The sequence below is a fragment of the Hypanus sabinus genome, chromosome 22 (assembly GCF_030144855.1).
Source record: "Hypanus sabinus isolate sHypSab1 chromosome 22, sHypSab1.hap1, whole genome shotgun sequence".
Taxonomy (NCBI): Eukaryota; Metazoa; Chordata; class Chondrichthyes; order Myliobatiformes; family Dasyatidae; genus Hypanus; species Hypanus sabinus.
This window is the reverse complement of record NC_082727.1, coordinates 52,546,782-52,572,476: the sequence shown is the minus strand read 5'-3', so window position 1 is coordinate 52,572,476 and position 25,695 is coordinate 52,546,782. Positions and strand designations below refer to the sequence as shown.

General features: G+C 42.1%; 1 long non-coding RNA gene across 1 annotated transcript in view; it reads right to left on the bottom strand.

Annotated features, from left to right (window-relative positions):
- Positions 1-16,725, bottom strand: part of LOC132379786 (uncharacterized) — a 40,586-nt gene extending 23,861 nt beyond the window's left edge. Inside the window, exon 1 of the long non-coding RNA XR_009507534.1 lies at positions 16,602-16,725. This is a non-coding gene — a long non-coding RNA (uncharacterized LOC132379786). The remainder of the gene's footprint in view (positions 1-16,601) is intronic.
- Between the last annotated feature and the right edge of the window lie 8,970 nt (positions 16,726-25,695).

Here is a 25,695-nt window from a genome sequence, read left to right as displayed (position 1 = left end):
ACAATCCTGAGGTTCGTCTTCCTACAGACAACCACAAAACAAAGAAAAGGCGTGGAACCTGCTCGGAGAGAAACATCAGACCTCCGCCCCAACGCCACCACTTCCCCCACAACCACAAGGAATACAAATCATGCAAAAACGAACGACAAGCACAGAATAAAAAACAGCAACCCACGAAAGACATCAAAAGAGTCCAGGCATATTCAGTTTCAGCCTAGTTCTAGTTCAATCTAGCACTGGTTCGTTCACTAAAATAGCAACAAAGAAAGGAGTGGGCAGAAATCAGAAACACATCATAACATGAGCTACAGAGTCCAATCCACAACCACATGGACTAAACTTTGCCCAAGACCCAGGACTCTGGCACTATCCTCCAACAGCATCAAGCCAAAGAGCAACCATTCAAACACAGAGGCCCTCCTCTGGGAGCAGCGATGATATTTAGAATTTTTCTCAAATAGGAAAGCATTTCCATATATTGAAAAGCCTAGACAGAGAGGATGTGAAGACAATGCTTCTAATACTGGGGGAGTCTATGACCAGATGATACAGCCTCAGAATAGAAGGACATCCCTTTAGAACAGAGATGAGGTGGAATTTCTTTAGCCGGCGGGTGATGAATATGGGGAAATCATTGCCACAGACAGGTGTGGAGGCTATCATTGGCTATATTTAACATGGAGGTTGATGGGTTCTTGACTAGTAAGGGCATTAAAAGTCATGGGGAGAAGGTAAGAGAATGGATTTGAGAAGGATAATAAATCAGCTATGATGGTATAGTGGAGCAGACTCGGGCTGAATGGCAAAATTCTGCACTTACCTCTTATGGTCTTTTGATTTCATATCCGTATTTTATTTAATTTTGAATTTGCAAATGTCAAAGTGGTAGTTAATGTTGTTACGCCTGTGGCCCCCTCCTTTTTGAGAATCGCAAGATCGCTATTAAGTCAGGTCAGGAGACCCAGGAAATGAGACAGAGACGTTTGGAATGTCCTGGCCCCAGCGATACAAAGCCACTGAAAAGGTCATTGTCTCTTGGAGTCGGAATTGTGTATTGAGTAATATGCTTCGTGGATGCCCTCAGCCAACGTGGGCTGGTTGGGAGATGGCATCATTCCACCCCGAGTGACATCTGAGACCCCGTGAGTGGGGATAAAAGAGGGTCTGGGGAACAGCCCCTTCAGACGCACCAGAAGAAACGCTAGAAATCCTGTAACAGCGAAATAGCAAAAGCCGATGGAAAAGCCCACATGCGTCCTTTTCCATTTGCCTTGGAATTGGTGGGTCTGGCCACAGAAGAACAGCTTTAGCTAACACAAAGGAGCACTCAGCCCCCACCGACTCTCAAAGGATTGACATCATAAAAGGAATGGGCAAGTTTAAACACTCTCTCTCTTGACTCCAACCAAAGGCTTCAGCCTGCAGCCTGCAGCTTGAATGAACTAAAGTGACTTTTATATTTCCATCAGACAATACATTATCCCCTAGACAATGATAGAGCTATTTCTTATTGATTATTATTATTATACCCGTGCTTATGGATTTAGTATTGATGACGTATATTATCTGTATGTTTGCATTGATATTATTTTTGTGTATTTTTATCAATAAATACTGTTAAAAATAGTACCATCAGACTTCAACGGACCTCTCTATCTTTGCTGGTAAGTGACCCAGTTACGGGGTACATAACAACTAGGGGCTCGTCCGGAATTTGACACCAAATTGGGAGGCCAGTGAATCGAGCTTGTAAATCCAAACTTGGATCTGGTTACATGGGTAGCCAGATGGGAAACCAGCAAAGATGGATGTGGATGAATTTATAGAAAACCCGACTCTAGAGGCACTAGAGGCAGCTGCCAAATCGGACTTGATAAATCTGGCAAAAGGGCTAAACCTCGCAAAGGTGAGGTTGTCCATGCAAAAGCGGGAAGTGCGAAGGGCAATAACTCAGTATTATATTGGGAAGAATGTGTTTGCAGCTCAGGTATTGGAAAATATCCCTGAAAAGGTACCAGCTGGTGGGACGGCTCAGTTAGAGTTGGTGAAATTAAGGTTGGAACTTGCAATTAAGTTAAAGCAGCTGGAAGCAGCTGAGAAGGAGAGAGAGAGAGGGCCGAGAAAGAGAGGGAGAGAGCTGAGAAATAAAAGGAAAGAGCTGAGATGGAGAGGGGGGCAGAGAAACAGAGGAAACATGACTTGGATATGGAGAAGTTAAGGCAAGGGTGAAGAGATCAAGGGTCAGACCGAGAGGAGCGGTTTAATGTTAGTCGGGAGTTGAGGTTAGTACCTCCATTCAAGGAGACAGATGTTGATAGTTATTTCGTGCTTTTTGAGAAGGTGGCAGTGAATCAGAAGTGGCCCAGAGATCAGTGGGTGGTGCTGTTACAAAGTGTGTTAAAAGGGAAGGCATAACAGGCATATACGGCGTTGTCCATGGAGGAGGAAGAGGCGGAGAGTTATGACAAAGTAAAAGCGCCCATTCTCCAGACTTATGAATTAGTACCTGAAGTGTATAGACAAAAGTTCAGAAATTTAAAGAAAGGGTGGAATCAGACGTATACCGAGTTTGCCTGTGAGAAGCGTGTGCTCTTGGACCTTTGGTGTACAACAGAAATAGTGGAAGAGGATTTTTGGCATCTCAAGGAGTTAATTCTGATTGAGGAATTTAAAGATTGTGTTTTGGAGGATATCCAGATGTATTTGAATGAGAAGCCAAATAAGTCCATCTCAGAATTTGCTAGGTTCGCGGATGAATATGCCCTAACCCACAAGACAAAGTTTTCCTCGAATATAAGTTCCCAGAGAAACCGTGGGAACGATCGAGAAAGCCCGTCAGCTGAGGCAGAGGTCCCTCCGGGAGCTAGTGGTAAGATTGAGGGGGAAAGGCAAGACGGCCAGAGATTTCCGGGCTTGACCTGTTTTAATTGTGGAAAGGGGGGGGCATATTGCATCTAGGTGCTTTGCTCCGAGGAAAGAGACAGGAAAAGGGAAAGCAGCAGTCCCTATTGGATGTGCTGTGGTAATCAGTAAATCGACAAGAGAGCCCCGGGTAGACAAAGTACAAGAAGGATCTGAGACTTGTATGTCAAACGGAACCATGTCTGTGAGGGAGGGAGACACACCAGTTCCAGTACGGATCTGGAGAGACACGGGGGCTGAACTATCATTGATTAGCAGTAAGGTGCTGGATTTTGGTCGCAAGACGGGACTGGTAGCTGTGAAAGGAATAGGAAAAGGGATGGAAATGGTGCCTTTGCATAAGGTCATTATGGATTGTGAGCTGGTATCTGAACCAGTTGAAATAGGGGGGCGATCAGAATTCCCGAGAACTAACGTGGACGTCCTTCTTGGTAACGATTTAGCCGGTGGTAAGGTTTGGTCAGCAATGACGCTGACGAGCCAGCCAGTGAGTGTTGTGGTCCTGCCCCTAGATTCCCGCATGCACGGTCACTCGCAGCATGTCGAGAAAGGCAGCTGAGATAGAGAGCAGTTTAAATCAGGCCAGTATCGATTTGGCTGAGACGTTTTTACCGACCCTGTACCAGGAGGGTGGGAAAACGGAGAATAGGAAAGTGAAAGAGAGTAAGGGAGAGGAGGTAGACCTGCCCTTAGCGAGGAGAAAAGTTCTGGAGGCATGAAATAAAGATGAGAAACAGATAGAGCTGTTAAAAGGTCCTGAGTTGGACATGAATGATCTGTCTGGTTTGACAGAACTGTTTGAAGAAGTTGAAAATTCTAAAGGTGTTCCCGATAATGAAATGAGGGCAGTCCTAGATGAAAAGGGTGCCCTTACCCTGAAGAAGTCTGCTGGGTTGGCAGATGAGGTTGTTTCAGCCCGCGGGGTTGAGTTTACTCCGGAAGGGAGTTGCCCAGAGAGTAGCTGGGAGAATCAGGGGAATTTAGAATTTGGACTGGGTACAGGTATTGAAAGCCTGGAAGAGACAAATGTCCCGTTTGAGTGTGTCCAAGATGTGGATGCACGTGGTACTGAACCTAGTAATGGAGCTCAGAAAATGTCTGAGGTATTTGATTCAGTTGAAAAGGAATGTAGTCCTTGTGGGTCAGATAGTCTTGGTTCAGTGAAGAAAGGGTTAACCTTGGTAATAGTGGGAAGTGAGAGTTCCCAGGTGTTTGTGCTCGAAGGTGTGTTAAAAGTTAGTGAGGAGATCAAAAGTGGGGAGATGAATATTATTATTGAAGAAGAAGGGAAATATGTAGATCCCAAATTGAATGAAGAAAATTTAAAGGCTGGACTGATATCAAAAGCAGCAATCAGGCTACAGAGACAATAGCTTGGTAACGTGGTGCCTGTGAATCAATTACAGGTTGAGTTGGAAGGTAACGGAACCCCACACGCTATTGTTATTCCAGAGTGTGGTGTGAAAAGGCAGAATTTGAAATGCTGTTTGAACAAAGAGTTTAAACTGAAAATTAATAGCCTGAAGGGTCCCGAAGAGAAAACTAGCAACTTGCGTAAAATTAAAGAATTGGGTGGAAATTCAGAAGATGGTCTAAGTTTGGAACACATTGTTGATAATATAACTCCTATGGAAGGAGCAGACGAAAACCTATTTCGCCAGAGTGCACAAGCTCCCCACGTGGGAATTAACCGGAAAAGAGGCGAGGGTTAATGGGGACGCCATTTTTAAATAGCAGAAGCCAGTTTTAAGGGATTTCGACAAAGCATGTGAATAATAAAAGACAACCCACATGGAAGCCTGCTTGTTAAGTTTGAAAGCAACATGAAGATTAGTATTTGCATGAATTTTTGTAGTATACCCATAAGCTAAGATCACAACTCTTTAGTTTTGTTTGCTAAAGAAAAATAACACCTAAGAGTAGGTGGTTATTAAATTGGAGTCTGATGCTACAAGACTTTAGTAAGGTACAAGATGTTAAGATATTAAAGGAAGTGACAATGCAATCGGTAACCATCTAGATACTGAATTGAATGTATAACTGTATTACCCTGTAGAAAAAAAACTTTGGTATTGTGTTAGATTCTAAAATCCTGTAAGACTCTGTATTACTTTGTTTTTTTCCGATGGTAAAAACCGCGTTGAAGAAAGGGGGTGTTATGCCTGTGCCCCCCCCCCTCCTTTTTGAGAATCGCAAGATCGCTATTAAGTCAGGTCAGGAGACCCAGGAAATGAGAGAGAGACATTTGGAATGTCCTGGCCCCAGCGATACAAAGCCACGGAACAGGTCACTGTTTCTTGGAGACAGAATTGTGTATTGAGTACTATGCTTCGTGGATGCCCTCAGGCAACATGGGCTGGTCGGGGGATGGCATCATTCCACCCTGAGTGACATCTGAGACCCCGTGAGCGGGGATAAAAGAGGGTCTGGGGAACAGCCCCTTCAGACATGCATCAGAAGAAACGCCAGAACTCCTGTAACAGCTTAATAGCGAAAGTTGGTGGAAAAGCCCATGTGCGTCCTTTTCCATTTGCCTCGGAATTGGTGAGTCTTGCCACGGAAGAATGGCTTTAGCTAACACAAAGGAGCACTCAGCCCCCACAGACTCTTGAAGGATTGACATCATAAAAGGAATGGGCAAATTTAAACCCTCTCTCTTGACTCCAACCAAAAGCTGCAGCCTGCAGCCTGCAGCTTGAATGAACTAAAGTGACTTTTATATTTCCATTGGACAGTACATTATCCCCTAGACAATGATAGAGCTATTTCTTATTGATTATTATTATACCCCCGCTTTTGGATTTAGTATTGACAACGTATATTATTTGTATGTTTGCATTGATATTATTTTTGTGTATTTTTATCAATAAATACTGTTAAATATAGTACCATCAGACTTCAACGGACCTCTCTATCTTTGCTGGTAAGTGACCCAGTTACGGGGTATGTAACAACATCTCTTGCCTAAACAAATGTAGGCCAGAGTCTTGTGGCTTGGAGTCTTGATAATATGTGTTGATCTTTAGGTAGGCTATAAGTTTGGAACTTCCTTCGAATTTTCCTAGATGTTTGGTGTTCAGGGAAACAATGGAATCAATGGGCAATATATCATTCTGAATTCTGTTGTAACTTACCAGGTACTTTCTATCTGTTTTGACCACTAGCTTTGTAAAAGGAGACAGATGGTTACCCTCAACTGTAAAGCATAAAATTAATCCTTACAGGTTTTCCAAAGTGCTATTTCCGTTTGACCCTTGGCAGGATCTCATATGGCTCACTTAAACTGTGTTGAATAAAAGTAATACACCTTTCCTCTCCATTTCTGCAAATTCCTGACTGAAATTGATCCTGATTTCTCTCCAAGCCAAGGACAACAAGCAAATTGGATATAGGGTGACCACTTTTAACCCAACCATCCCCTGATAAACAAAGTTTAGTGGGTTAGTGGCACACATGGGTGGAACTCCTGCCCAGATACTAACCTGCCGGCTGGAGAAGAATTCAGCCCTCAGACTCCAAAAGTTTCTGTCAGTCAAAGGTATGATTTCAATTACTACATAGTGGTAACATATCTGGGCTTACAGTCAAAGTCATTACATTTTGTGAGTGAACTGTGAAAGAAGCTTTGTTCTAAACTTCAGTTCCTGCTTTTCTAAAAAAATTGATATCAAGAAAAGGACAAGATATGGTTTTCATTGGCAGTAAACCCAATGCAAGAAGGTGAAGTTCACACTGAAGAAAGAGCCTCAGTCTTGGTTTCCTCTTTACTGTTTCCCAAACCATCAAACAACATCACAGGGTCTCAGGCTGAGATCACTTCCCTTGTAATTATCAGAAATTCAGCCAGGAAAAAATGTACAAAGACTTTAAGCTGCCTATTTTCTTGGGCTGAAAGTGACATTTCTACCTTGCCATAATGTTGAAAAAAAGTCATGGATCAGCTTGATTTTGTCTTTGAAGGTCACATAAATATCAAGATCCTCAACTGAAAGGTTCACGATTTTCTTTGCATAAAAAATACCAAGCTGAAACTAATACAGTCAGCAACCAGTCTGAGGAGACATACCACAATATAAACAGCTCTCTCCCTGTGGCAAGAGACCATACCTACTGAATGAATAGATGCTGTGATGATAGAAGGTGTGAGTCAGTGGGTTAAAGTTCCCATGTGGCAGAGGGATCTGATGAAGGGCACCTCCAGAAGAGGGGCATTCTTTCTACACGGGAGCCATGCAAATCCTTGATAGTTGGAGCCAGATATTCCAAGGTGGTGGCTGTCAGAGAGGTTTCTGTGAGAATGTTTGGTGCCAGTACTTACGGAAAGTCTGGCGGCACTGATGCACAGGACCATAAGAGGTTTGGAGACTATGCCAGTTTCATCAAAGGCACCATGAAATGCAGTACCTCAGAAAGGTAGCATCCACCATTAAGGACACCGGCCATCTGGGACACGCTCTCTTTTCAATTCTATCCGTCAGGGAGGAGGTAAAAGAACTACCCTCAGCATTTTTGGAACCATTTCATCACCCAACTGCTGGAGGAACACAGCAAATCAAAACTGTCCTGATGAAGGATCTCAGCCTGAAACGTTAATGCTTATTCTCCTCCATAGGTGCTGCTTGACTTGCTGAGTTCCTTGAGCATTTTGTGCAAGTTTCTCATGATTTCCAGTATCTGCAGAACCCTGTGTTTCAGAACAGCGTCTTCCCTTCTGCCATCAGATTTCTGAATGATCCACGAACCCATAAACACTACCTCATTATTCTCTTTTGCACCATTTATTTATATTGTAACGTAGGGTAATTTGTTATGCCTGCACTGTGCTACTACCACAAAAAAAATTCACAACTTATGTCAGTGACGAAAGGGCATTCATCAAAAGTTGCTATTTGGAAAAAAAAAATCTTCTTTCAAAATTGTTAGTGTGGTTTTCCTTTTTGGCATTAATACTAACCTGAGATTCAACTGCAAGACGTAGAAAGATCATAGATCCACTGTCATTTTCACAAGTGCTCAAAGAAGCTACATAGGACACAGTGCACATCAGCTACATTAATTATACAAAAAGATAACATGGAGATATGGGAAATACTTTGGGCAAGCAGGGTATGAGGACATCAGGTTTTCACTATATGCGACCTCACCCTCTCTTGAATCCCACCTCTGTAGGTGCAGCCATGCATCATTTCCCATGATGTAGCTGGTCCCAGGCTCTACAGTGATCAGAGTAATGACCTTGACAGGGAAAAACTTCTACACATAAAACAAGTCTTTTGCATAATCTGACCACTATGTCACAATGTCACCCATAAATGGGCAAAGTGTATTATAACATGTGCAAAGCTGATTACCTTCATAACTTACACATGAAAACAACAGGCACTATGTACTTCAACTTCTAGACACCATTGCTTTTCTCTGTGTACTATTTAATGTGTAAATAAACTTCACTGTTAATATTATTTTGAGCATTCACGTAATAGTCTATGACAACCATGAGGGTGCAGTAGTTTTTCTGGGCTTTGCTAGGATGATATGTCACGGTTAAAGAGTAATTGGCATTTTCATGGCAAGTTTGCTATTCACAACACGACTAAGGCTGTGGGCTTTAGTTTACGTGAAATTCGAACTGTCCGTGAATACTATATTACTGCAATGATGTTGAGGATATAACAGTTGGCAAGAAAAACATCACATGGAGACTAAATAATATATATAAGATTTACATTGGGTAAACCGCCTGAATAAATAGTGACAATATTGGGTAGAAACCCCTGTAAAAAATATGAAAAAATTAAAATTGACTTTATTTGGTAATAAAGCCAAAGAAGAGATGAAACTCAAATGGAAATGTTGGCAGTGAAGGAAAAAGGAGTACACCAGTCAGGAAGACTGTCTGTCATCAGTAGCAGAGGAGGAATGAAATGGGCAACACAACCAAGGGCACTTGGAAGCAGAAAAATACAACAATCGTGAGAGGAACTTGGCAAAAACTGGCTTACAACTCTGCAGACTCCATTGGGCAGATGATCCAACCCACAACTTTGTAGATCATTTGTATGCCAAGTGTAACTACATCCCAATTTTTAAGAGCCTGGATGATTCTTTCTTGCATTACAATAATGGGCACATACTGTGATTTCTGATCCCCAACCCTGGGCTTAAAAATTGCAGCAAGTAATTGCATGTCTTTCTTTTCTTTTAGATGAGTCCTGCAGGCCATTGGAATTGTTCATGATGCGTCACAGGAGGAAGGAGAAAAGATGGATAGAAATTCTCCATCATCCTTACTGCCTTTTGAACCATTGATCTAACTTACATCCAGATTAGGCTACTATTGGGTACGTGGGTTATGACCAAAGGGAAAATGGGTTAAGTTACTTAGCACTTGAGTGCAAAGGTGGTTTTTAGATGTGTCAAAAATCGACCTGTGAAAAATTAGTGAAAATAGTGAAAAAACTGCAAATATTTACACAAATGTATCTACCAGAAATCAGAACGATAGTTCCATACTTCGTCCACTGTGAACACCTGGCAGCCCCTCTCCCTCTCCACAACTTAAAGAGATTAGCATCATTTTTTTTTTATACACACTAGGACACATATTCTTTTATTATCAACTAAGTTAACTTAAAACTACACAAGCATTAGAATATGGTGCATCTCACAATGTAGTTACAATCATATTACAAAATAAATAGAAGTACCTACCTTAAATACAGCGTACAAGCAACATATACAAGGGGTGATTGATATGTTCGTGGCCTAAGGTAGAAGGAGTCAATTTTAGAAAACCTAGCACATTTATTTTTCAACATAGTCCCCTCCTGCATTTACACACTTAGTCCAGCGGTCATGGAGCATACGGATCCTGGACCTCCAGGAAGTGTCCACAGCAGGGGTGGTTAATACGTTCATGGCCTAAGGTAGAAGGAGATGAGTTATACTGCTCTTGTTACATGCACATGCAGGTCAACTCTTTGAGTGATTATGTAAAAAAGTTTAAAGTTAATAACTTATCAGTTAGTAACGCATCAGGGTGATTGATAAATTCATGGCCTGGGGTAGGAGGAGATGAGTTATTAAAGGTGGATGGTAACGGCTTTTCCCCCCAGGATAGAGGAATACAAACTTAGAGGGCAAATGCTTAGAGTGTGAGGGAAAATATTTGAAAGGGAACTGATGGACAACATTTTTACACAGAGGTTGCTGGATATCCGGAGCAGTTTGCTAGAGGAAGTGGTTGAGGCAGCAGCAACAGTATCATTTAAGAAGCACTTGGACAGGTACATGGAAGGCTAGGCTTTGAGTGATACGGGGCAAAGGCAGGAAATTGGGACTGACTTGGGCCCATGCGGTCAGCATGGACCGGTTCGGCCAAATGTACCCAAGCATAAAACTATATGACTCTGTGTTGCAGACAGCTCAGGACTATACTTAAAGTGTGGAGGTGATTAAAAGAAAACATCTTGTAAGTTATCATTAAATGGAAGAAATGGAAAGTTAATTTCAGCAGTTTCTGTGCTCCCTAATAGTCAAGTACGGTGTTACATTCGGCAGAGAAGTGCTACCAGCAAATCGGCCACGTAGTCTGATCTTTTCTCCACTGAAACCCCACATCAGGAGATCAGCTTAAAAAAGTTCAAAGTACATTTAATATCAAAGTGCATAATATGTCATCTGAGATCCTTTCCTTGCAAGTATTCACAGTAGACACAAAGAAAGACAATAGAACCAACGGGAAACTAAGCACAAAGACGGACAAGTAACTACTGTGCAAAAAAGGCAAAGTGTAAAAATACGAAACAAAACTAATAATAAATAAATAAACATAGATAAATAAATGTTTGTTTGTTTGTTTATTGAGAACATGAATTGTAGAGTCCCTGAAAGTGAGTCCATAGGTTATGGAATCAGTTAGCACTGAACTGAGTGAAGTTGTCCACATTGGGTCAGAATCCTGATGGTTGAAAAGTACTAACTGTTCCTGAACTTGGTGGTGTGTGACCTACAGTTCCTGTTACTCCTTCCCGATGGCGGCAACAAATGGACCGGGGGCAGGGGGGAGGGTGGTTAGGGGAGCAGACTTTGTAGATGAGCTCCTTGGAGATGTGACCAAGATTACTGCAGAACTGCAGTAACTACTGCTTTGCTGTAGAATGAAGCTTTAAAAACCTTGCTGTATATCAGTGATGATATGACCAAGATTATTGCAGAATTCTATAATCTCGGTCATATCATTCATTGCTCTGATAAATAAGCATTTTAAAGCTTCATTAGCAATTCAATTAGCAGTAGTTTGCCAAGCAGAATGGGATTCTGTATATCTTAATAAAGTTAATTCACCCAAATCCTAATTAAGGATAAAGCAAAATGATATCCAAAGAGATCATAAGAAAGGCATTATTCATTTGTCCCTACAGGTACAGAATTTGCTCTAGCATTTGCATCCAATCTTGGTTGATTTCCAGGATTGAATGTGAGGACAAGAGGCAACTTCAGCCATCAAAGGGTCCAGTGGAAGTGATGTTCCGATATTAGCAACAATCCTTTGCAATGATGCAAGAGAGAGTAAGACTGTGGCTAAGTAGAGCTCTCCAATGCCATATTCGAGTTTGCTGCTGAAACCACTATCGCAAGTGGAATCAAAGGTAGAGCTGAATCAGCATATAGGAGGGAGACTGAAAATCAGGCTGAGAGGTGTCATAACAACAACCTCAAACTCAATGTCAACAAGTTGAAGGAGCAGATTATCGAGGCGAGAAAATCTACAGCAGCTGGAAATCCAAGTAATGCACACAAAAGGCTGGAGGAAATTAGCAAGCCAGAATCTTGGCCAGAAACATCACCACTTACTCCTTTCCACTGACGTTGCCTGACCTGCTGAGTTCCTCCAGCATTTTGTGTGTGAGCTGATTATAGACTTCAGGAGAAAGAAAGAAGTCCACGAGCCAGTCCTCATCAGAGGATCAGAGGTGGAGAGAGTTAACAACTTTAAATTCCAATGTGTTATTATTGCTCAAAACCTGACCTGGGCCCAGCACATAAGTGCAATTATGAAGAAAACGTGCAGCACCTCTACTTCCTCAGGAGTTTGTGGAGATTTGGCATGACATCTAAAACTTTGTCAAACTTCGATAGATGTGTTGTTGTTGTACTCCACACCCTGTGATGCATTGGGTGGTAATCTTGCCACTTCTTCAGCATTTGTCTGCTTTATTTATGAGGTTAAGTTACTAGCTCAACACCCAACCCAGAAAGCGTGCAAGGAGATAGCTGGATTTGAAGCCAGGACCACTCAAGGTCTGGTGCAGATGCCACTACACCTCCAGCCAGCCATTCTGTAGATGTGTAGTGGAGAGTATATTGACTAGCTGCATGACAGCTTAGTCTGGAAACAGCAAGGTCCTTGAACAAAAAGTCCTACAAAAAGTAACGGATACGGCCGAATTCATCACGGAAAAGCCCTCCCAACCACTTTAAACACTGTCGCAAGAAAGCAGCGTCCATCATCAGGGACTCCCACCACCCAGGCCATCCTCTCTTCTCACTGCTGCCACCAGGAAGAAGGTACAGGAGCCTCAGGAGTCACACCACCAGGTTCAGAACAGTTACTGCCCCTCAACCATCAGGCTCTTGAACCAAAGAGGATAACTTCACTCAACTTCACTCGCCGCATCATTGTAATATTCCCACAATCAATGGACTCAATTTCAAGGACTCTTAACCACATGTTCTCAATATTTAGCGTATTATTATTATTATTATTATTCCTTCTTTTTCCATTTGCACAGTTTGTTGTCTTCTGCACACTGGATGAACCCCCTAGTTGGACAGTCCTTCCAACTATAGATTTATTGAGTGTGCCCACAAAAAATGAATCTTGGTGTTGTATATGGTGAACTATATGTACTTTGATAATAAACTTGCTTTGAACTTGGAGTATGGAAGAGCTTCTTCACTAGCTACAGCACATTTCTTTACAGCCAATATTTCCTGTTATCAGTGAGCAATACTCTCCACCAGAATTCCTTCCTTTCTCTTCATCCAGGTGTTAATTCACATCCTGGGTGTGTAGATAAAAATCGTTCACCTGTTCTCTTTATGGATCCTTCGCTTTACAGATATCTGCTTCTCTTTGATATGAAAACATGTGCAATTACCAAGCATGCTGCAGCAAAATCCAAACAATGAATGTTCAACAATTAGTAACATTTATGCAACAGTTTTTTCAACCAGTTAATCTATTTGCAGGGTGTTTTAACAAGGTTACCAGGGCAACTATCCATGGTTACAAGACTGATCATGCCCCAGTTTTAGTACCATAGAGCTTTTGTTTACTAAAGACGAAATGTTAAGACAACCAGTTCGCCACATTTATGACTTCATTATAAAACGGCAGGATTCTCACAAAGAAGAATTTCTCACACAGATATGAAGTATAGTTAAAACACAGAAAACCTTTTGTTCTTTGTCCTAATGGCAACTCACATCTATCAAGAAGGTGCATTACCACCACCTTTCTCTTGGAAGTCTGTCAGGAACTACGATCATGTCAGTAACGCTTCTGATGAGAGCGAATCCTGAACTAGGAAGCGCAGATGCGCCCACAGGTCGGGCATATTACAGCCATTGAAGGGTCAGGTTGTCTCTCCTTGTGGTCCTGGTGCTTTAGATCAGGCTCCTTCAGCCGCTGCTCTTCAAATGAGCTGGTACCTTTGTAGACTGCCCGGTGCCAGCCACTGCGGCCCTTGGCCTAGGCCTCCCAACCAGTCACAGGGATACTGCGTGCCTTCAAGGATGCTTTCACGCAGTCTTTATAGCTGATTTTGGACCTCCCTGCTTTCCGGTGTCAGGTACCAGCTCTGAAAAGAATACCATCTTTGGAAGGCAGTTGTCTTCCATCCGGACCACATGCCCAACCCATCAAAGTTGAGCCTTCATAATCAGAGTCTCTGTGCCAGAACTCTCAGCCCTCTGTAGCAAATCTGTGGTGGGGCTCTGTCTTGCCATGAGATGCCCAAGATCTTGTGAAGCAACTTGATGTGCCTGTGGTATGGTGTCCATATTTCACAGCCATTAGACAGAGAAGTCAAGATGACCGGTCTGTAGACTGCTATCTTGGTCTTCAGCTGGATACCACATTCTCCCCACACACGTGTCCATAGTCTGCCAAAGGATGCCCAGCTTTTGCAAGTCTGTTTGAGACCTCTCGATCTAGACTGCAGGAGGAGGTGAGGCAGCTTCCCAAGTCGGTGAAGGTGCCAACATTGTTGAACTGTCTGCCTTCAATCTCAATTCATGGCGGCAGTCATCTGCAAAGAGGAAGTCTTGTACTATTGCTTCCAGCACTTTGGGCTTGGCCTTGAGGTGTCACAGATCAAAGAAGCGTCCATCAGTCCTGTAGTGAATTGTTATTCCTGCATCAGTCTGGGAAAGAGCAGAGAACAGCAACATAACAAACAGCAGGCTGAACAGAGTTGGCATGAGGATACAGCCCTGCTTGACACCATTAGTTACTAGGAAGGGGTCAGAGGTACAGCCATTTTCAATGACCCTGGCCATCATTCCACCGTGGAATGATCTGACAATGTTGGCCAGCCTTAGGGTGCAGCCTAACTTGGGAAGGATGCCCCAAACAACTGTATCAACTGACGGTATCAAATGCCTTTGTCAGGTCCACAAAAAGGATGTAGAAATTCTGGTTCTGTTCCTGACACTTCTCCTGGAGCTGTCTGACAGCAAAGATCATGTCCACTGTCCCTCTGTTAGATCTGAAACCACATTGGCTCTCTGAGACAACGTCATCAAGGAGGAGAGATGTAATCCATTTAGTATGATTTGGGCCATGGTCTTCCCCGGCTATGCTCGGGAGGGGTATGCCTCTGTGGTTGTTACAGTGTGCCCTGTCCCCTTTGTACTTGTACAGGTGGATGATGTTTGCATCCCTAAAGTCCTGTGGTTCACAGAACTGCTGCATGAGCTCTGTCAGCCTCTGAAGAAGGATTTCACCACCCTCCTTGGTGGGACCCCCTCTGGGCCAGGAGCCTTACCTAGCTGCAGCTGGTTGACTGCCTTCCTAGCTTCTACCAGTGTGGGGGTGGGGTGGGGATCATCAAGGGCCTCCAAGACTGAGTGGCAGGGCATGTCTTCCATGGCCTGGTCGTCTCTCTGGGATGGCCTGTTCAGCAGCTGTTTGAAACAGTCTGCCCAGCATTGAACAATGTCACCTTTGCCAGTAAGGATGCTGGAGGAAGGTCTGTACACTGCCTTTAGACTGCCTCCGGTACGGTACCGGAGTATGACTCCAAAACCCGTTCACCAGGGCCCGACATGACTTAACCAGCTCTGCCTCAGGTGCCAGAATGTCCTGCAAACTAGGCACCCCACAAATGCCCAATAATTACCTAAACAGCTTCCCATGTTCCGAGTATCTGTGGCACTCCATGATCACATGTTCCACCATCTCTGGGACCCAACAAAAATCACACCACCCATTCCCATGCTCACCAACAAGTGCCAAAGTGGAGTGCAAACTCCAAGCCTCCGCCTCGGCAACCACATACAGGAAACCTTTAAAGAAGTTATCTTATTGTTGACAGCATATTGAGTGGCTGATAAAAAGTCACCTGGCATTCAGAAGCACAGACAGGTAATTAGAAATACATTTGGCTTTGATAAAACGAGCACTTAAAGAATCACAGCATAGAAGTCCAACAGCTTACAGGGAAATTCTTTCAGATTTCCGAAAAGAGATGATTCGCGGGACATTGGCAAGGTCAGCCCCATTATTCCACAACTGTATTTGAAACTGATTAATAACATTCTCTGTCCTATAAAAATATAAATGTATAATATTCCACCAATACTTCTATAGTGATGAATGGGTAGTAACAGCTGAGTAAATTCCGTTCCCTGTCTACTAGAGCTTTCCAAGGCTGCAAATAAATAAATGAATTAATAACACTCAGAGGCTGATTTCCGAACAGGAACAGCTCTCGCACAGAAAACGTATTGGAAATATTAGCCCCCGACTCTTCATTTTCCAACCATGAATTGGTTTCATTCAATTCCCTGACCATCACTTCCCTCAAGGATCCATTCTCATGCTGAAAAACCAACAGCTCTGCCTTTGGAACTTGCAAGCCAGGGTTAGATTTTTACAAATTCACAGTTCAGCCGAGCTAACAGGAGTCAGAGTTGGAAGTTTGTAACTTTCAATGAATTAACAGTTTTACTCGTCTGCTTGCTTGACTAATTGGCTTAATTATTAGCACTCCTTGTCAGTGCAATATTCAGATTTCAAATTCACTCTGCATCCCCTCAGTAGGAGCATCTTCCTGTTCATGACAGGAAGGCACAAATCTCAAGAATGTTACGTAAACCACTTTAAAACTGTAAAAAATAGAAGCAGCATCAGCCTATTCATCTTGCCTGCTCTTCTCTACAGTCTGTTCCACTCATTTTGCCTGCTCTTCTCTAACTGATCATAGGCGAAAATTTACCTCCTAATCCATTCCCATATTAACCCCATATTGCTTGACTTCCGTCCCAGTGAAATGTTGAAAGGGGAGGAAAGGAGAGGTCAGTTCTCCTCTGGTGGTTGGATCGCTTTGAGGGTAGTGGAGAATGAATGTGGAGGTTAATGGAGAGGAAGGTGAAGACCAAGGGGATCTTACCTATGTAGAGTCCCAGAGAAGGTGGGGCCAGGTGGTTGGGTAAGAGCAGAGGTGCAGAAAATGGATGGGATGAGTGAAAGGCTCTGTTAACAATGACCACAGTCAGGGGCACATTTTCTGAAAGTCTCATCACTGAAACAAATATAAGAGAGATAGATTCACTGAGTTTTCAATGTTCAGCAGACATCAATCCAAACATACCTCACTGGGATAATCTACATTCTAGGGTCAAACTCTGACCTTTCAAAGGGGTCATTTCTTTTTAATAATTCAGCAGACCCTTGAGCTGCACACCTTCCTACTTTCAGCCCCACAACAGCCACTGTTAACAAGATTTTCCAACATTCCCAAATGGCACTTGACCCAAGTAAAATGCTGTCGACCTCCCTCGAGCTTGGAAATTCCATTAGTATCAATGTCCCTGATCAATGTATTTCTAACGCCATCCATTTTAAAAGAAATTCTTGCCTTAAGTAAAAACTAAGAATTCATTAAGGGATTGATAGCCTTGTCTTTGTTAATTTTAGTGAAAAGCAAAACTTAATGAAAAGTGATGTATTAAAACAAGAAATCATTATCAGACTAAGAACATACCTTTATCTCTGCTCTCAGGATTTCTACCCTTCTGGATGAGTAATAACAAGTAATAAAAAGGGACAAAATAAGATGATTTTTGCTCATTATATCCTAACAGCTTTTGAACATTATTTATGATTAATTTGTATAATTGTCCTAAGGCACAATGTCAAGTAAAAGTGTGAATATTTTACCACAGGAAAAAGTAAGCTTCATTATCGATTAAATGTGAGAGGACCTTGATACAATCACTGTACATCCCAGGATACTGAAATAAACGGTGGAAATCGTACCAGATGCATTTGTGATAATTTACCAAAATTCCCTGGATTCTCAGCAGGTCCTGGTAGACTGAAAGACAGCGAATTTTTTAAAGACACTTTAAAAAGGGACGTAGGGAAAAGTCGAGTAACTATAGGCCAGTTACATTATGCTTGAAGCTTTCATTAAGGAAGAAACAATAGGACATATAGACAGAAGTAGTTCCCTCAAGCAGACAAAGCATGGATTTGGTAAGATCTGGTCCTGCCTGGCAAACCTACCGGAGTTCTTTGCGGATATAATGAACGTATTTGATAGAGGAGAACAGGTGGATGTTGTAACTTCAATTTCCATACAATGCCACATTAAAGACTTAATCCATATGATAAAGATATATGCAGTTGGAAGTCATGTACTAACATGAATAGAGGATGGCTTAACAAGTAAAAGACAGTGAGTTGGGATTAATGGGTGTTTCTCTGGTTAGCCGTGGTGCATAGAGTGCCACTGGGGTCAGTGCTGGGCCCACAACTATTTAAATATACATTAATAATTTGGAAGAGGGACTGAGTGTAACATAGTTAGATAAGCAGATAACACTAAATTGAATGAAAAGCAAATTTAGTAAAGGATGCAGTGTCTGCAGAGGGATTTAGACAGACTGAGTGACAAGGGTCTGGCAGATGGAGTACAATGTTGCTAAATGCACTTTGAAAAGAAAAATAGAAGGTTAGTTTATTATTTAAGTGGTTAAAAGATTGCAGCATGCTGTTGTGCAGAGGGACTTGGGAGTACTTGTGTATGAATCACATAAGATTAGTTTGCAAGTACAACAATTTATCAAGAAGGCAAAAGGAATGTAGGCCATCATTGCTAGAGGAACTGAATTTAAGAAAGGAAGGTTATGCTGCAACTGTAGAAGGTGAGGCTTGTACTGGAGCACTGTGTGCAATTCTGGTCTTCTTACTTGAGGAAATACATACTAGTTTTGGAATTATTGTAGGGAAGGTTCACCACACTGATCCCAGGGATGAGGGAGTTATCTTCGGAGGAGAGTTCGATTCCCCTGGGACTTTACTCACTGGTACTCAGAAGAATGAGAGGGGATCATATAGAAACATAAGACTATGGATGGAATAGATACGATAAAGGCAAGAAAGTTGTTTCCATTGGTAAGTGAGACTAGAACTAGGGGTCATGGGCTCAGGATTTAGGAGGAATAGATTTATGGTGGCGAAGAGAAGAAACTGTTTTTCCTAGAGAGTAGCAAGTCCATGAAATTCATTGCTGATGGAAGCAATAGAGGCGACCTTTTCAGACACAATTAGATAGATTTTTGCATAGCAGTGGAATTAAGGACCATGGGGGAAAGACAGGTAGGTGGAACTGATTCGACAGCCTGATCAACCACGATCTTATTGAATGCTGGAGCAGGCTCTGCAGACAAGATGGCCTACTCCTGCTCCTATTTCTTGTGTCCTTAAAGCACTGGAAAGATCAGCAGCTCAGTAACAAGAAGTTATCTTCCCTGGGAAAAGATGTAGAAGCCATTAGTAAGTACAAGCAGAAAGAGAGGGTGTGTGATGGTGCCAGAGTGTGCAGCAGGCATACACCAAAATAATAAAGAATGCAAGAATATTTGATCGTCAGCAATATTCAGGGAGTATTAATACCTCCATCTAATTCACCACTTATGCCAGTTAAATCTTTAATGCATTAATAGGAAATACTACAGCAGTCCCTGAGTTGGTACAGCACCTTTAAGTAGAAAAAAGTCCCAGGTGTCTTTTTAAGATCTCAGACAAAATAAGAAAGGAGGAATACTTGCAGTTTGTTGAGGTAGCATTTTTCATCCACTTGCTGCAGTCAGGTTTTTCAGTGGTAAAACCTTTTACAATACCAATGACATTTACAGTTAGAGTTTAGATTGGTATAATTGCTATCATTCTATCGCTATTCTGAATTCCCAGATGTTATCAGAAAGGGTTTGGTTTCTTGATTTTAAAAAAAAAACATGACTTATCTTATACTTATCACCCATTATCACTTCCAGAACAACATTTTAGTTGGTTTCTCTGTAATGGCTGATCAACAAGAAACTGACATTTTGGATTAGCAGGCTGCCAAATATAATACAGGAGGTATATTCCAAATCAACAGCAGAATCAATCTTTCATCCCATGGAAAGTGATTGACTTTACCAAAAGTGGATTGTAAAATGTATACTGTCACCTTTCAACAAAAATGAAGCCAAGCATAGTTTCTTTTTAACTGGTTAAGCTTAAAAAGCATGATGCCTGTAGCTGATATAATTATCATATAATACACCATTCCTTCTTTCTCTAATCTCCTGCAGAAGCCTTCCGAAACATATAGAAAAAAATATAGACACATCAATGCGGCATTTCTGGAGGGAATCTTGGATTAAACACTGCAAAATTTAATCTGATTATGTATGGGATAAAATCGCAGGACTTTAGATCTTGTGTCAGCATTATGTCTCCTCATCCTTCCCAACAAGGAGAATAATGGTAAGTCAGTCATGAAATCCTGGTTGGAAAGGTTAGAACACAACCTCAATACTTAGCAACCAGAAAAAATCAGGTATCTCAGGGAGCATGTTGCTAGGGAGAAGGTCACAGCCAGAAGTGATGCCCCAGTGCAGGAAGACAATTAATAAATGTTCAAGGTCAGTTAACACAATTGTTATGAATGAAGGGAGCAAAGTCGCCTCCCCCCTTTTTGAGAATCGCAAGATCACTATTATTTCGGGTCTGAGACCCAGGAAATGAGAAAGATACACAGCATGTCAGGAAATGACAGAGAGAGAGACGCAGGATCACAGCAAAGGCAGTTGTTATAGACAACGCAGATTATACAACAAGGTGGAATGTCTCCTAACAAAAGCGGAACGGAACCACTGATTACTGCTATTGTCTCTTGGAGAAGGAATTGTGTATTGAGTACTGTACTAGTCAGTGAAACCCCTCAGGGGACAACCAGAGTGGTCTGGTTGAGGGATTGCATCATCCCAACCTGATTGACATCTGAGACCCCGTGAGTGAGGATAAAAGAGGGGTCTGGGGAACACCCTTCAAACACACCAGGAGAAACTTATGAGACCGGTGGGGGCTTGTGTGTGTGTCCATCCTTGCCTGGGTGGTGAGTCCTCCACGAAACGGTCTAGCTAAAGGACGGATACGGATCAAGATCGTACCAAGGAAAGTCGGCAAGTTATTCTTCTATTTCTCTCTCTCTCTCTCTCTCCAACAATTGCAACACAGTGACAAACAAACAACGGCTGCAGCCTTTATGAACTGAAATGAACTTTAGATTTTCATCGGACAATTCATTATCCCCTAGACAACGGTAGAGCTTATTTCTTATTGATTATTATTATACCCGCACTTTTAGATTTAGTATTGATGACGTATATTATCTGTATATTTGCATTGATATTATTTTTGTGTATTTTTACTAATAAAGACTGTTAAAAATAGTATCATCAGACTCCAACAGATGCCTCTATCTTTGCTGGTAAGTAACCCAGTTACGGGGTTCGTAACAACTTGGAGGCTCATCCGGGATTTGATACCAAATTGGAGGGCCAGTAAATCGGGCTTTTAAGTCCAGACTTGGATCTGGTTGCACAGGTAGCCAGACTGGAAACCAGCAAAGATGGACGCAGATGAATTTACACAAAACCCGACTTTGAAGGCGCTAGAGGATGCCACAAAGTCGGACTTGGTAAATATTGCGAAAGGACTAAATCTCGCAGAGATGAGGTCATCAATGAAAAAGTGGGAGATGCGGAGGGCCATAACTCAGTATTATATTGAGAAGAATGTGTTTTCAGCTGAGGTATTGGAAAATATCCCTGAAAAGGTACCAGCTATTGGGACGGTTCAGTTAGAGTTGGAAAAATTAAGGTTGGAACATGAAATTAAGTTAAAATAGCTGGAAGCAGCTGAAAAGGAGAAGGAAAGGGCTGAAAAGGAAAAGGAAAGAGCTGAAAAGCAGAGGGAGTATGAGGAGAAGGAAAAACAGAGGCAGCATGAGCTGGACATGGAGACGTTAAGGAAAGAGCAAAGAGCTCAAGGGGCCGACCGAGAGGAGAGGTTTAATGTTAGTAGGGAGTTTAGGTTAGTACCTCCGTTCGAGGAGACGGATGTTGATAGTTATTTCTTGCATTTTGAAAAGGTGGCAGTGAGTCAGAAGTGGCCCAGGGATCAGTGGGTGGCGTTATTACAAAGTGTGTTAAAAGGGAAGACACAACGGGCATATGCGGCGTTGTCTGTGGAGGAGGAGGAGTATGAGAATTACGAAGAAGTAAAACAGGCCATTCTTCAGGTCTACGAATTGGTACCTGAGGCCTAAAGACAAAAGTTCAGAAATTTAAAGAAAGGGTGGAATCAGACGTATGCAGAGTTTGCCTATGAGAAGGGTGTGCGCTTGGATCACTGGTGTGCAGCAGAAATGGCGGAAGAAGATTTTCGGCTATTAAGGGAGTTAATTCTGATTGAGGAATTTAAAGGTTGTGTTTCAGATGATATCCGGATGTAGTTGAACGAGAAGCCGAATAAGTCCATATCCGAATTTGCCAGGTTCACAGATGAATATGCCCTAACCCACAAGACAAAGTTTTCCTCGAACAAGAGTTAACAGAAAAACCGTGGGAACGGTAGAGAAAGCCCGCTGGCTGAGGTAGAAATCCAGCCGGGAGCTAGTGGTAAAAATAAGGAGGAAGAAAGGCAAGATGACAGGAGGGGTCCTGGCTTGACCTGTTTTAATTGTGTAAAGGTAGGTCATATTGCATCTAAGTGCCTTGCTCTGAGGAAGGAGACAGGAAAAGGGAAAGTAGCAGTCCCTACAGGGTGTATTGTGTTGATCAGTAAATCGACGAGAAAGCCCCAGGTAGATAAAATACGAGAGGGGCGTGAGAAATTTATTTCAGAAGGGACAGTGTCTGTGAAAGAGGGAGAAACACCAGTTCCAGTGAGGATCTGGAGAGATACTGGAGCTGAGCAGTCATTGATTCTCAGTAAGGTACTAGATTTTGGTCCTGAGACGGGAGAGTTAGCTTTTAGAGTCATAGGAAAAGGGACAGAAGCTGTGCCTTTGCATAGGATCATTATAAATTGTGAGCTGGTATCTGGACCAGTTGAAATAGGGGTGCGATCAGAATTTCTGAGAACTGACGTGGACGTCCTTCTGGGTAACGATTTAGCTGGTGGTGACATTTGGTCGGCCATGGAGCTGACGAGCCAGCCTGTAAGTGTTGAGGACCCGCCCCTAGATTCCAAGATCTATCCTGCATGCGCGACCACTCGCAGCATGTCGAGAAAGGCAGCTGAGAAAGAGACCAGTTTAAATCAGCCCAGTATCGATTTGGCTGAGACATTTTTACCGACCCTTTACCAAGAGGGGTTAGAGGGTGGTAAAACGGAGAATAGGAAAGTGAAAGAGAGTAAGGGAGAGGAGGTAGACCTACCCTTAGCCAGGAGGAAATTTATAGAGGCACGGAGTAAAAATGAGAAACAGATAAGGCTGTTAGAAGGTCCAGGGTTGGACATGGATGATCTGTCTGGCTTGACAGAACTGTTTGAAGAAGTTGAAAATTTTAAAGGTGTTCCCGATAATAAAATAAGGGCAGTCCTAGATGAAAAGGATGCCGTTACCCTGAAGAAGTCTGCTGGGTTGGCAGATGAGGTTGTTTCAGCCCGCGGGGTTGAGTTTACTCTGGAAGGGATTTGCCCAGAGAGTAACTGGGAGGATCAGGGGAATTTAGAATTTGAAAAGGGTACGGGTATTGAAAGCCTGGAAGAGGCAGAGGTCTCGTTTGAGTGTGTTAAAGATGTGGATGCACGTGGTACTGAACCTAGTAATGAAACTCAGGAAAAGTCTGAGGTATCTGATTCAGTTAAAAAGGAATGCAGTCCTTGTGGGTCAAATGGCCTTGGTTCAGTGAAGAAAGGGTTAACCGTGGTAATAGTGGGAAGTGAGAATTCCTAGTTGTTTGTGTTCGAAGGTGTGTTAAAAGTTAGTGAGGAGATAAAAGGTGGTGATGTGGATATTATTATTAAAGGAGAAGGGAAAAGTGTAGTTCCTAAGTTGAATGAAGAAAATTTAAAGTCTGGATTGATGTCAGAAGCAGTAACCAGGCTGAAGAAACAATGGCTTGTTACCAAGGTGTCTGCAAATCAATTACAGGTTGATTTGGAATGTAAAGGTGCCCCACACGCTATTATTATTCAAGAGTGTGCTGTGAAGAGGCAGAATTTGAAATGTTGTTTGGACAAAGAGGGATCGCTTGCAGATCTTAAACTGAAAACTAATAGAATGAAGGGTCCTGAAGATAAAGCTAACGACTTGCTTAAAAATAAAGAATTGTGTGGAAGTTCAGAAAATGGGCTGTTTGGAAAACCTTGTTGATAAAATAACTCCTATGAAAGGAGCACGCAAAAGCCTATTCCACACTGGTATACAAGCTAACCACGTGGGAGTTAACTGGAAAAGGGGCGAGGGTTGACGGGATGCCACTTTACATAACAAGATCCGGTTTTAAGGGATTTTGACAAAGCATGTAAATAATAAAGACAACACAATGGAAGATTGACTGTTAAGTTTGAAAGTAAAATAAAGATTAGTATTTGCATGAACTTTTGTAATATACACATAAGCTAAGATCACAATTCTTTAGTTTTTGTTTGCGGAAGAAAAGGAATAAAAATAGGTGGTTATTAAATTGGAGTCTGATGCTACAAGAATTTATTAAGGTACAAGATATTATGATATTAAAGGAAGTGACAATGTAATTGCTAACTGTTTAGATGCTGAATTGAATGTATAACTGTATTACTCTGTAGTGAAAAATACTCTTTTGTATTGTGTTAGATTCTGAAATTCTGTAAGACTCTGTAGTAGTTAATTTTTACCTGTGGTAAAAATCCTTAGAAGGATGGGGATGTTACAAATGAAGGGAGAAAAGTCGCCCCCCCCCCCGCCCCCCCAAACTTTTTGAGAATCGCAAGATCGCTATTATTTCAGGTCTGAGACCCAGGAAATGAGAGAGAGAGATGCAGGATCACAGCAAAGGCAGTTGTTATAAACAATGCAGAATACACAACAAGGTTTGGAATGTCTCCTAACAAAAGCGGAACAGAACCACTGATTACTGCTATTGTCTCTTGGAGAAGGAATTGTGTATTGAGTACTGTACTAGTCAGTGAAACCCTTCAGGGGACAACCAGAGTGGTCTGGTTGAGGGATTGCATCATCCCAACCTGATTGACATCTGAGACCCCGTGAGCGAGGATAAAAGAGGGGTCTGGGGAACACCCCTCAGACACACCAGGAGAAACGTATGAGACCAGTGGGGGCTTGTGTGTGTGTCCATCCTTGCCTGGGTGGTGAGTCCTCCACGAAACGGTCTAGCTAAAGGATGGATACGGATCAAGATCGTACCAAGGAAAATCGGCAAGTTATTCTTCTATTTCTCTCTCTCTCTCCAACAATTGCAACACAGCGACAAACAAACAACAGCCTGTATGAACTGAAATGAACTTTAGATTTCCATCAGACAATTCATTATCCCCTAAACAATGATAGAGCTTTTTTCTTATTGATTATTATTATACCCGCACTTTTAGGTTTAGTATTGACGATGTATATTATCTGATTATTTGCATTGATATTATTTTTGTGTATTTTTACTAATAAATACTGTTAAAAATAGTATCATCAGACTCCAACAGACGCCTCTATCTTTGCTGGTAAGTAACCCAGTTACGGGGTTCGTAACACAACACATTTCAGCTCTAATGAAATTACACCCACAGGTATTCATAGAGGAGACATAGACTCGGGAGAAATATCGGGTCTTAAATAGTTCTCAAACTGTTAAATGATCTATGGAGTGTCTATATTTAAAAAGGACAGTTCTCCTTCTCAGCTGAAGATGATGGGGACAATTTCTGTGGACCAAATTTTCTGTGATCTGGCACCAGTCAAAACCCAAGGGTGCCGGACTAGATGTTTTCAACCTGTACAACCTATTTAAACTAAAATTATAATGCCGCACCAAATTAAAGAATATTTCAGTTTGACATTAATTCAGTCGTTTCACTTCAGTAAGAAGGTTACAGAAATTGGAGCTCAGAACTGAATACACAGTACCATTAATTGTCACTATTACATCACTGCTGTCATTGAAATGATTTTGGTCCAAATAAATGCCACATTTTATTTCTTACAGGTT